The sequence below is a fragment of the Akebia trifoliata genome, chromosome 15 (assembly GCF_017979445.1).
Source record: "Akebia trifoliata isolate Shusen 1 chromosome 15, ASM1797944v1, whole genome shotgun sequence".
Classification (NCBI taxonomy): domain Eukaryota; kingdom Viridiplantae; phylum Streptophyta; class Magnoliopsida; order Ranunculales; family Lardizabalaceae; genus Akebia; species Akebia trifoliata.
The window spans coordinates 18720886-18735049 of record NC_141389.1 but is presented as its reverse complement, the minus strand read 5'-3'; the positions used below and the strand labels follow the sequence as shown (position 1 = coordinate 18735049).

Sequence of the window (14164 nt, the reverse complement as noted above, 5' to 3'; positions counted from 1 at the left end):
AAACCCTTCCTGATCTGCGTCTTTATATAACAGCATACAATAAGCCAAAAAGATTTGAGACATCGGATTTTATAGAACTGATGTCCTACGTCTGAGACTTTAGACATCGGTTATAAACCGATATTTAAAATTGTTATAAATTGATATCTAAAATTAAATTTTTTTTTTTTTCGCTACTTGCCTATTACCCACGGTTAGAATAGATCCAAATAGAGAACATCGAGGTTCTCTATCACATTAATTTATACACAAAAAGAGTTGCAATGAGTCATAATTTACAAATCCAAACCAATTACGCTTAAATCATCATCCCATTCGACAACAAGGAAAATGCATTCCCCAACCACAAGAAGCAACAAAGTAGTAGTTCAGAAAAAAGGGTCCCTCTTACTCTTCCTCTTCGAGACAATAATAAAGAAAAAATGTTTCAAGATAGGAAATCTACATCTATTAATAAAAACAGGATCTTGAAACCATCTTCACTTCATCTATGTATTCAAGTTAACGAACCAGATTCAACTTTGGGTTTGAAGCTTTGAGATCCTTTAGACCCTGAGAAAAATGTGTGGGATTACTCTGATTCTCCTTCATTCACCTATGAAACATGAGAGACACAACTCAACTAATATTCACACATATCCCCAAGATGAAATCTATTACTGATATAGGCATACAGCAAATAAAGAACAAAAAGAATCCATCTAAGAAAATTACATATGAGTACAAAAACAACACAAGAATGCTAAGAAACATGAGACACCACTCAACTATATAGATTAGAGATGCAAGCAAAGCACTGATTTAAAAACAAAACCAAAAACAATATAGATTACAACACCAAAAACAAAAACAAAACTGCAAAAAATAGAGGGGAAATGTTGTTCATAGTCTGAAAGAAACTTGATAGACAACAATATGACCAAGTCATACTCAACAACCTATCCTTCTGAGTGGAGTGTTGTTCTACATATTCCAAGCTGAAATGCACTACCGATTCAACGGTACTTCATCACCCAGAGCTATAATTTGAATAATGAGATCATCTCAGCCAACAATATGACCAAGAAAACTCGAACCTAATTGTTTTTATCTCACTCAAATACACAGTATCTTAACATTTGGGCCACACCCAAATCGTCAAAATGGCAAGTTAAGGTACATGATTGCAAGTAATTGATCAGCTATACATCACTAATAACTTACCCTATAAGACCAACTTAGAATTTCTTATAACCTGATTATATACATAGTCTTAATTCATTTATCATACATATACATCCCACCAATACAATTTTCATAAAGCATAACCATCATCATAAAAAAGAGAAGAAATAAACAGCAAGAAAACAAATAAATCCATATCTAAATATATAATCATAAACAATCTGGCATGTAGTGACTGTGCTGACGAGGAGGTGTGCACAGAAACATCGATGCTTTTCCTAATGATATGAGAGAAAAATCTTTGGTTCTATGCACACCTCCACGTGAGCATAAAGTCTAACTCAGTGTCCCGCACAGTCACGCAGAGAATAAACAAATGAAATAGTCCATGAACAACCAAGACAAGGATTTCACACTAAATTAAGGCATTACATAGCCTACTATATGTGCTTGAGAGTCGCCTTCCAACAGAAAATGAACATTATGGTTGTGAAGTAAATTTAAGCAAAGATTTATAACAATTGGTAGATGCCTTGACTTACTGTGCTGATTGCGATTGACCAAAAGATAAAATGACGGTACCTGCATTCTTTCAGGGGACGTCTCTTGTGGAAGAAATTCTGAGTTTTGCATCATTTCTCTTAATTGGGAATTGGAATCAAGCTGATTGAGACCGAGAATCAAACAAGCAAGACAAATGTGTTAAAGACAGAAAAATAAGAAACAGTTTTATGCTCAATGATATATATAAAATAACAAATATACCTGGTTCATGTACTGAGGGTTAGAGAGCAAGCTTTGCATCATCTGATTCAATTAAGAGGAATCCTGCAAGCCACCCAACATCCTTTCCATCTCTCCTACCAAGCCACTACTACTGATACCAGGAGCATCCACCACTGGATTTGGCCTTGTGATGTTTGTTTGTGCCCTTGTCTGTGCAGCTGGGATTCACAAGGATGGAGTTGTTCTTGACAAAGATTTTGAGATTCAATTGAAATTTTAAAAAGCTTCAAGTAAAGCAGAATCATCATCATCATCTATGCCTAAACCAAAATATCAGGATAAGCAACAAGAATACTGACTCAATTCAACTCCATCCAAAGCGGTGGTTTCAGATTTCGTCTTCTGTAAAATGAGAAACAAATAAATCACATTTTTTGTTTACTATGAAAAAGGTCCATATCCTACGGCTATAATTCATCAATCAGACTGAATTTTGGTGCAAACGTCCAAAGGAGATGGACCAAAGAATATGGAGTAGTAGACCAACACGAGAGATGGGTATTTGAGACCAACACCTTAGGTTTATTTTAATGTAACAAAGAGAGCTGTCAAGCTGGCCAGAGAAGCACTATTTTATAGGAGAGGAATCTTTTTATTTTACCAAAAGAATCTTGATTAGAAAACAGAGATGTGGCATTCAATGACGAAAATTCAGCTCGATTCCTGGCTCTTAGTCTCTAATGTCTAAAGGACATGCTCTCGTGAGGCTTTGATATTATAACCTATGGCTCCACAACCCCAAGCAAACTCAATTTTTTTTTTTTTTTTTGGGAAAAGTTAGTGTTTTTCAAGAAACAAGAAATTCACGTTTCAAATACCAATCTCCCTTGAAACAGCAAAGCCTTTATATGTCTAGCCTATGTGAAATCTTTTGAGTCTAGCGCTTTAGCGAGAGCTAACCACTTTTTTCAAAATGTCTTCCATGACCTTATTTTAGCACAAGGGGCCTCGGCTAGTTGAAATGTTTGCATGGGCAATGCCCAGGCAAAGCCTCACTACACCAATTTAAATTTTCAAGAACAAATCATAAAATTACATATAGGTGTTGAACACTAACCATCAATTAAATCTGGATTTGACCTTATGCATGATGAAAATTCTAAGATTGATCAAACATTCTTGTAATGTATTTTAGAAATCAATAATTTTAGTCAAGGTGATCATTTTTACAACAAGAAATAGTGTCACATAAAAAAGGTATTATTCGATAAAGAAATCATAAAACCAATAACCAACATACATACAACAAAACTAAAAGTAAGGTCCATCAACAATACAGTAACATGAACCACTAGAAGCAACAGAATGTTAACAGTACTCAAGCAAGTAGAGAAGAGCATCCCCTCGCGTTCTTGGTTTACAACTATGTAGGTTTGTGGTACACATAATAATTAGCATCATGATATCATATTATACAACCTTGCAGTATACTAGTCGCAGCTTTGACTACACAAAGATAAAATGGATCACAAGACACAGAAAAAATAACTACTTTATAACCATCAACGAAGCTAGAATTTGGACATGCCACCAATTGTAACAAATAACAACCATGAACATGCTTATCAGAGAGTCTAGATGACCAATTCACAAGCATAGGCAATTCCTGAATGACCAAAACTACAAATAATTACAAAAACTACAACTGATGAATTCATGCACAAGGACCATCAAATTCAGAGCACAAGGATTGGAAGCAACTGAAACCAAAATCGAAACTGAACCCAAAACATTAAGTATAGCAGTGCCCATAGACAAACAAATATTTGAGACTGCAATAATGCAAACATTGCTAATAGTGATTCAAAACACCAAAATGTAGTGCCAATACAATGCAAGTAAACAAGAAAGCTTAAGCATAGTAATATAGAGATAAAAAAAAAGGGGTCTGAAGTGAAAGAAGACTTGTACCAATGAACTCAAATGGTAGGAATCAAATAGTGTTTAGAAAAGCATCCCTCGTAACACATAGATGGAATAAAAAGATTGAACCTAACATTACTTTCTTTTAATGTTCCTGCCAAGCTCTTGTGGTTTCAACACATAAGGACTTATGTACATGAGATCGAGAGAGAGGCTGAGAGAGAGAGAGAGAGAGAGGTCCGTTCCAAAGGAATGAGATGGAGATCAAGGTGTTTAAAATATAAGTAAAACGGTTTTAATAAGTAAAACGGTTTAATACCGTTTTTAAACAAAAACGGCTTAATGCCGTTTTAGACGAATGTTCCTCTTTCGCAATTGTTTTGTAGTGTTTGGGCTGATTGAACGGCTCTACCATGCATCATTGACCCAATATTTCTTCGAGATCCAAATCCATGTTTGACTTGTGACTAAGTTACCGAGCTTACCCCTAGGATTTTCACGTCAAACTCGAGTCCTTAGGTGCCACATGTCGTCCCTTGGTACCCAACGAAAAATATCATCCACAACTTATATGGAGATTACCATCTCACTAATGGGTATGGAACATGTTAAAGTGAAAGAAGTTCTCAAGGTAACTTCCAGAACCCATTGATTTATATTCTTTGTGGCGCACTATAATTAATAAATCTTACACTATCCATATTCTTCTCTCTAAAATGTATGGCCTGTTATCCTGGTAAAAGTACAAATGTTGGTCTTATGAGTATAAGTGTTGCATATTATAGACACCTCATTTTTGCAATCACCTGATTAATCAACTCGTCAACCTGATTACGACGATTCCCAATGATGGATGATTATTCTAATATTTTATTTTGTTGCTAAATATATTTCAAAAATTCGGATGAAGTATCTCAAACTAATAAAACTATAGAAACCACGATACACTAGGAAAATATAACCCAAAAAACACAAAAATCATCATCTTGCAGACAAAAAGAAGCTTTACGATAAAAATCACTAAAAAAATGATAAAATTATCAAAATACCCATAACATCAAAACATCCTTAGAACCTACATTACGCTTAGGAAAATTCTTTCAAACACATAAAATAACAAATCAAAACCAAATAATCATTTCGCTAATTTTCACAAAATTTGACAAAATTACGAAAATACCCCTCATAAAGTTCATAATCATTTCGCACAAAAAATTTCATAAATGATACAAAAAAATATTCCCATTGAATTCATCACTAAAAATTAATTCCAAGACATCCTAGAACATTGAAAAATAACTTAAAACGCAAAAAATCTTCTCCGAGGGCAAAACGATAATTTTACAATTTTAATAATTAAAAATTCTAAAATTAATAATTAAAATGTTAATTAATGTAAAGTGAAATCCTAATTAAACCCTAATATAAAGAAACCTAGTAAATCTAGTAAGACCAAAGTCAAACCTTAACTCTAATAGAATTCTAATCAAACACTAAATCAATCTAAAATAATTATAATCAAATACTAACTCTATCTAAAAGAATTTTAATTAAACACTAACTCTATCTAAAAAGCACCTAAAAAAATCTATAAATAGGGACCTCTACAACCTATTTTCGTAGGTCAAAATAAAATCTAATAAAAGTAGGTCAAACAGTCTCCCTAACCTTTCCCAAACCCTAATTTTGAAGTCTTAACTCCTTACTTAACATCTAAACCTCAATTTTTACTCAAAAAATACCCAAAAACCCTTCTAAAACACCCAAAAATTTATCAAAAAAATTAAAAAACACTCAGTTCAAGAAGCAGATACATCATCTTAGAATATCAGAAGCGGAGTCAGTGACAGAAACGAAGCAAGGAATCTCTTCGCCAATTTTGAGGGAACCATTGTTGCGATCATCAAGGTAAATTTTTTATTTTTATTTTTATTATTTTATTTATTTGTTTTAGGTCTTTTAGCAATGTAATCTTCTTTGGAGAATAGTAGAGAGCGGCGTTTGCGAGGCGGGGTTGTACCCAACACCTTCCAACCCCGTAACGTGCTCCCCGGACCATAGTTTTTCTATTTATAAATTAGTTATTTTTATCTTCGTAGGGTCAATGTTCGGTTCCTAGACCGTAATAACTAGGTGGCGACTCCCAAACCTCAAAAATCAAAAGCAGATCCGTGCACCCTGCGGATCGAGGGCACTTTCACATATCCCTAGCCTCAACATTTATGGATAACGGGACATGGTTAGTTATAACTAATATATTAATTTTTTAAGTTTCATCAGATTAAGAATTTTTTTTACATTTTTTATTATAGTATTGGATTCTGCTGACCCATGCACGACATGGTTCCTACTACCCATATTATGATGGTTCATTTTGGGATGGAGGGACATTGTTGGGATGGGAGGATCTTATTACTATTGTTTCTAAAGATGAAAAATCCTTAATACATTGGGCTTAGACACATATCTCAGTTGGTTTGACACATTGCAAAATAACTTTGATGTGGTGGGTTCAAGTCTAGCTTTCCCATCTAAAAAAAAAAAAAAATGAATCCTTAATACATTGTTGTATGAAATAAATTCCGCCATCTAGTTAAGTTTGTGAGTACTTGCTGTTTAAAACTGTAAAGATACTGAAGCAGCTTTATCACAACAAAAGATTTCAATTTTCTGTCTAAGCATGACATAAACACTTTATTCAACCTCTGTTTTCTCTTCACTTTATTTCAGTTTTTTTATGATATTAGAAAAATCCATTGATCTTTTGATCAAAATCTAAGATCTTGGTGTCCTTTGACGGGTAGCGCCACTGCTGCCCGTCCGATCAAACTTGTGGATCCGAATGCATGGGTGTCACACTCATGATTTAGATTCTTTAACTAGAATTTCTTCGACTAGCCTATAACATTTAATCTAAGACATCTGCATCATCTTCCTCCCCCTACCACTCAGATCCTCTACTAAGCATATTTCGTCAAACACTTCATGCCCATTAATCATTGTTCCTTCCACTTAGATCTTTGTCTTACCATTTTTTTTTTTATTTTTTTAGAAAGGAATAATTTTTGATCTTGTCCATGGTGATTTGAATGGTTTGTACTTTTACCTATGGTAGTTATCTCCTTAGCATTGGCATTGCCATTCACCTATGATAAAACACCAGATGGAGTTTGTAAAAAATCGATTGTCTTTGTGATCTTTATCTTCTTGAAGAGTACATGTTTTGGAAATTGGTGAAAACCTGGCTAATCGAGCAAACCTTTGCCTCTACATCAACCATAGATTGTTGGAAACCCAAACCTTTGTTTCAACACATTATTTTTTAAAATACTCTAACAAAGATTTTATTTGGTGTATTTCACATGTACCAATTAGTTATCTCTTTGTGTTTTAATCCCAAAAATCTGGCCCATCATGTCATGCCACAATCTTAATGTTTAGCTCATATTATTGAACCAAAGCCTAATTATTATTTGGTCCAACACTTAATTCAATTCATAACTTTGTTCTATTAGAAGATTTATTTTGTTTTTCCGCATTATAGATAAATGGTGTCAAGCCTTTGCCAACATCCTAGATTGTGATTGTGTAAGACATTCTTGATGAGTAAGTGTTTTGTGATTCTCACTGTTATGTATTTAACAATAATATTAGAAAAGATAAAACAATTCATTGCTTCAAGGGAACCAAAATCCTCCACAAGTTCTGCTAAAATTCAACTTGACTTCTTCATTCATAACAACAGATTAAATACAACTCAGAAAATAGCCACCAGCCAACAAACGTTGGATTCTACTAACAACTTATTGGACTACTACTAACAATCACGAAATAACAACAACATTATCTTTCATAGATTCTTAAGGTTGAATTTCAACAATACTCGGCAGAACATGCACCTGTCACTAACTACATATTCAAATAAAAACATTAAAGCATAAATAAATAACTCAACAGATAAATAATACCCAACAAGTAATGGGCCACCCAGATAAGGCCCAACTCGATAGTCTACCTAGGTTGCTTCTTCTAGCCCTAACCCTTGCCACTTCACCAAAAGTTCAGCTACTGCTCGATTTTCCTTTTTCACTATGCGCTATTTTATGATTTCCTCAGGTTTAGGCTTAAAGGTTTCATTTGATGCTGTAGGTGGCAAGGATTTCGATTGCTGATTTTGAGCCCCTAACTTCTTCTTCAAGTTCGATAGATGGAACACCGGGTGGATTTGTGCCATAGGAGGAACTTCAGCTTGTATACGACGAAGCCTAGTTTTTCCCGTAGAACTGTGGAGAAAGCTTCGAGTTGCGACGTTGGACAACTAACGACTGCTTGTATGGTTGGATCCGAAGGTAAACATAATCTCCCACTTCAAAGCTTATTTCTATTCGTTTTAAATCAGCAAATCGCTTCAGCCTTGTTTGTGCCTTGCAGATTGTGTTGAAGGAGATGAAGAATTTGATCCTTCAACTTTAAGGTATCTTCCACAGCCTGATTTTTTGTAGTTCCTGGATAATAGGGCAATAATTTTGGGGGTGGGTAGCCATAATTTGATTCAAAGGGTATCAGTTTGGTCGATGCATGAACATTTGTATTGTAACACCATTCAGCTAAGGGAAGCCATTTGACCTATTACCTTGGTTTGTCATCTGAAAAATACCATAAATACTTCTCCATAGCCTTGTTCACGATCTCAGTCTGTCCATCCATTTGTGGATGGTAAGCTGAGCTGAACTTCAATTCAGTCCCTTGCAACTTGAATAGTTTCTTCCAAAAATTGCTTGTAAAAGTTGGATCCTTGTTTGTTACAATAGAACTAGGTATTCCATGCAATTTAAAAATATTTGCAACAAATATTTGGGCTATTTTAGAGGCTGTATAGGGATGGGAAACTAGAATAAAATGGGCATATTTAGATAACCTGTCAACTACCACCATAATCACTAAGTACCCTTTCGAATATGCAACCTTTCAACAAAATCAAGAGAAATGTCAATCCGAATTTTAGTAGGAATCGGTAAGGTTGAAAGAGTCTTGTTGGATGTATGTTTTCTGATTTATTTTTTTGATACACATCACACTCTCAGATTAAGTTTCGGATGTCACCCTTTATGCCTACCCAATAAAATTCAGAACGAATTATGTGGATAGTTTTATGGTACCCTGCATGGCCACCCTCTAGACTGCTATGTAGGGCCTGTAGAATCTACAATTTCAGCTCAGGTGTGTTGCTAATATAGAGTCTGCCTTTGTAGTAAAGCAACCCTTCCAATACTTTATATTTGTTAGGATCCAATCTCCCTTGCTCCACTTTCTGCAACTCAGAATCATTTCCATAGGAAGCCTTGATAGTGTCCAACCAAGTAGTTGTTGGAACCGTGAGGGCTGCCAACTCTCCTTTTTTAGAATCCACCTTTCTAGATAGTGCATCAGCCACCCGATTGTTTTTCCCTTGTTTGTATTCTATTGAGAAATCAAAGCCTAACAACTTGGTGATCCATTTTTGTTGAAGAGGTGTTCCAACCTTCTGTTCCAACAAATATTTTAGGCTTTGTTGATCTGTTTGCAACTTGAATTTTTTTCCCAATAAGTAAGATCTCCATTTCTTTATAGCAAGTACCAAGGCCATCAATTCTTTCTCATAAGTTGCCATTTGTAAAGCCTTCCCACTAATTGCCTGGCTTATAAAAGCAATTGGCCTTCACTATTGCAATAAAACATTTACAACACCATACCCACAAAAATCACATTGAATAGTAAAAGGATGAGTAAAATCTGATAGTGCTAAGATCGGAGGGTTAGTAACAGCTTTTTTGAGTTTTTCAAAGGCTTCCTTGGCTGTTTCAATCCAGTGAAAAGAATTCTTTTTTAAGAGAGAGGTTAAGGGTGCTGCAATGAGGACATATCCTTTGATAAATGTCTTATAGTAGCCTGTGGGTCCTAAGAACTCTCTAAGAGACTTTAAACTGGTGGGAAAAGGCCAACTAAGCATAGCATCAATTTTAGCCGGGTTAGCCTTAACTCCTTTACGAAAAATTAAGTGGCCAAGGTAGTTTACTTTAGAACATCCAAAACTACATTTAGATTATTTCAGAATGTCTAAAATAGTTTGTAAATGAATCAAATGTTCTGCAAAGATTTTTCTATAGACAAGTATGTCATCAAAAAAGACTAAAATGAATTTGTAAAGATGAGGTTTGAAAATGTCATTCATTAGGCCTTGAAATGTAGTGGGTGCATTGGTAAACCTGAATGGCATTACTAAAAACTTGTAATAACCCTCGTAAGTCCTAAAGGCGGTTTTTTGGATATCATTAGGGTGAACTCGGATTTGATGGTAGTCGAACCTAAGGTCTAATTTGCTAAAAATAGTAACACCATGTAGCTCATCTAATAGTTCATCAACAATTGGTATAGGAAATTTCATTTTGATGGTTTCTTTGTGGAGAACTTTATAATCAACACAAAGCCTCCAACTGCCATCTTGTTTTCTTACCAATAGGATGGGTGAGGAAAATGGGATTTGACTGGGTCAGATTATACCATTATTCAACATTTCATTGACCAACTTTTCTATTTCTATTTTTTGGAAGTAAAGGTATCTATAACCTACACAAACTAATTTTGTGTCTTTATGGAGTAAGATATGGTGGTCATGTGTTCTAGGTGGGGGTAAACCTTTGGGTTCTTTAAAAAGTGTTTGGTATTAGTTAATAAGGTACTCAAAGCTAGGTCAAATTCAATAGAAAATAGAATATTTTCAGTGGGTTTTATAAGCTGTAAAACTAAGCCCTTTTAGTCTTTTTTTATGCCCTACCAAATTTTTCACCTTCTATCAATGATAAACCAGCGGGTGACATGCCTTGAAGTGTTTTACTCGTGCCCATGTAGGAAAATTCAATTTGAAGTTTAGAGAAGTTCCATAGAATTGGCCCTAAAGCCCTTAACCATTAGACTCGCAAAATAATATCACATCCCGTCAATGCAAGCAAGTAGGATAGAAATTACCCTGTATGTGGAGTTTCACCTCAGTACACTTTCCTTTACTACTCAGAGCTGCTCTATTGGCTACCTTAACTATCAATCCTTGGGTGGGATGTATCTTGAGCCAATCCTTCTTAGCAATAGAAGGATCCATAAAATTATGGGTGTTTTCCATATCAATAAGGACCACCATTACACACCCTTGCACCTTGCCCACTAATCTCATGGTTTTGGATTAGGAGAGCCTGAGAGAACATGGATTGAAATACTTGGTTCTACCTTTATAATTTCTTATTCACTCTGCAAACTGCAATCTCCCTTCTCCTTGTTATCCCTTACTGTTAATGGCTCATCGTCATCAGTAGAATCCTCGCACTCCATAATGAATAACTTAGCTGCCTTGCATTTGTGCCTCGGTCCCTATTTCTCATCACAATTGTAGCAAAGACCCTTCTCTCATTTTTCTTTCATTTGAATAGGAGATAAGCACTGCATTGGAACCATAGCCATCTTCTCGGGAGAAGAAATACCAAAGGTCAGCCTTGGGGTGGAGCACCCCCCTTGACAACCTTCCTTAAGGTCAAAACATTTTCTTCCTGTATCTTAGCCAACCCAAAAGTAATATTCAAAGTTTGTAGGTTCAACATACGTACCATAAATCTAATGTTTTCTCTAAGTCCACTAAGGATATAGCTGAGTTTATATGGTTCAGTTAACCCCCTTAACTGGTTAGATAAGACTTCAAATTCTATTTTATAAACTTCCACGGTAGTAGTTTGCTTCAATTTTGTAAGGGTCCCCATTGGATCTTCATAAGCTGTAGGACCAAGCCATGTTTGCAGCCCCCTAACAAATGCTTCCCAGCTTGTGATTCCACCTGAAGCTTCCAAATCTTGGAACCAAATTAAGGCCTTACCTTCCATGTGGAGGAAGCCAATAATAGTCGATGCTATGGGTTAGTTTGGTGATAAGAAAAAAACTAGTTTGCTTTATAGATCCACCCTTGAGGGTCCTCATTATGAAATTTAAGGAAATCCAAACGGATGGAACTTGTTTGAATAGTCCCATGCTCTTCAAATAATAGATTGACCATTCTTTGCCCATCTGTATTGTCCTCAAGTCTCCTCCCACTACTGCATACCAAGGCTTCAACATTACCAGCCACTACCTGAAGCTGTGGAGCCAATCCATCCACCAGCTGTTGCAATGACACCTGGTTTTGCTCCTGGATCTGTTATGTTTGTTTCACTCTAGCAAGAGATTTAGCAAGTTGTGAATAACGTGTACCAGCTCCACCTTCAGCCTGTGGATAACCTGGCTCTGATAGCACTGTTATGTATTTCACAATAATATTAGTAAAGATAGAACATTTGATTTTTTAGAGGGAACCAAAATCCTCCACAAGTTCTTCTAGAATTCAACTTGACTTTTTCATTCATAACAGCAGATTAATGAAAGCGCCCTCAATCCGCGGGATGTGCGGATCAGCTTTTGATTTTGAGGTTTAGGAGCTGTCACCTAGTTATTATGGTCTAGGAACCGAACATTGATTCGAAACGGATAAAAACAACTAATCTACTTAAAAAAATATAGAGTCTGGGGATCATGTTACGGGGTTGGAAGGTGTTAGGCACCAACACCATCCAACAAACGTCGGTCTCTACTAATTTTTAAAAATGATTACATTGCACAATAGAGCAAAAATACAACAAATAATAATAATAATAATAAAGAAAATTATCTCACGGATTACGACGATTCTCTCAGCACTGGCGGAGAATATCCTCGTATATATTTCCTTGCTATTCGTCTGTCATCAAATCTGATTTCAGATCTCCAAGTTGAGGTATCTTCTTATTAATTTTCTAATTTTTTTTATAAATTGTAAGGTATTTTAGAAGTGTTTTGGGGTATTTTTTGAGCTAAAGTTGGAGTATAGACGTTAGGTAAGGAGTTAAGGCTTTAAAATTAGGGTTTTGGGAAGGTTGGGAAGGTTTCTTGACCTACTTTTTCTAGGATTTTCTTCTTCATACAAAAATAGGTTGTAGAGATCCTTATGTATGAAAATTTTTAGTACTTTTTAGATAAAGTTAGTGTTTAATTAGAATTATTTTAGATAGAGTTAGTGTTTAATTAGAATTACATTAGATAGTTTTAGAGTTTAATTAGAATTCTATTAGGATTTTAACTTTAGTCTTATTAGATTGATTAGGATTTTGACTTTAGTCTTACTTGATTGACTTTAATTTTAATTAGGATTCACTTTACACTAATTAATGTTTTAATTATTAATTTTAAAATTTTTAATTATTAAAATTATAAAATTTCTATTTTACCCTTGAAGAGGATTTTTTTGGGTTTTAAGTCATTTTTCAAGGTTTCAAGATATTTTACAATTAATTTTTAATAAGGAATTCAATGGGAATATTGGTTTGTGTCATGTATGAAAATTTTTGTGCGAAAATGAGAGTCATTTTCATAATTTTATTTAATTTTATGAAAATTTGTGAAATGGTTTATTTGATTTCGATTTGTTGTTTTATGTGTTTGAAAGGATTTTTCTAAGCGTAATATAGGCTTTAGGGATATTTTGAGGTTAGGGGTAATTTGGTAATTTGGTCATTTTTTAGTGATTTTTATCGTAAAGCTTATTTTTATCTGCAAGATGATGATTTATATATTTTTGTGGTCATATTTTCCTAGCGTAGTATGGTTTCTACAGTTTTGTTTGTTTGAAGTACTTCATCTCAATTTCTGAAATATATCTAGTAATAAATAAAGTATTGGAACAATCATCCATATTGGGAACCGTTGCAATCGGGTTGACGAGTTGATTAATCAGGTGACTGTAAAAATGGGGTGTCTACAGATGCCCCTCTTTGGTAGAGGGTTGAAGTACACTAGATAGTAAATCTATTTTGGTAGATAGTGCTATATCCGAATGCCAAAGCTAGTGACAGTTCATTTTGCAGCCTGATTTAACAATTCGTCGAGGAGTTCGGATTCTTGAAGGTAAAGCTCTTTCCGAACTAAAAAATATCTGGTCCTTGAGCACGAGTTCTCACTGACAGTGTCAGATCCTTAAATTTTTTAAAATTCTCATTAACTAATGGAATAAATATGCACGTGTGTATTTGAAATTTTAAAAAATTGAGCATAATTTAAGCAAGAACTGAGCATATCTGAGCAAAAGTTGAATATCTTAGTCTACATACCCTGGTTGGAAGATTAATGAACAATTTTGGAAGTCCTACTCTACCTACTCGGGGTGAAAGAGTAATGGACTAATTTTCTGGGAGTCCTACTCTGCTTACTCGGGGTGATAGAGTAATGAACTAATTTTCTAAGAGTCCTACTCTACCTACTCGGG

At 34.8% G+C, this 14164-nt stretch overlaps 1 long non-coding RNA gene across 2 annotated transcripts; it reads right to left on the bottom strand.

Moving 5' to 3' along the window:
* Nucleotides 1-200: 200 nt before the first annotated feature.
* LOC147384496 (uncharacterized) lies at nt 201-2150 on the bottom strand. Of its 2 annotated transcripts, none has more exons than XR_015172807.1 (3): nt 1930-2150; nt 1482-1827; nt 201-595 (listed from the first exon to the last, which is right to left on the bottom strand). It is a non-coding gene; the product is annotated as an uncharacterized LOC147384496 (long non-coding RNA). The 2 variants fall into 2 exon arrangements; XR_015172808.1 differs by having other exon boundaries at nt 1707-1827.
* Between the last annotated feature and the right edge of the window lie 12014 nt (nt 2151-14164).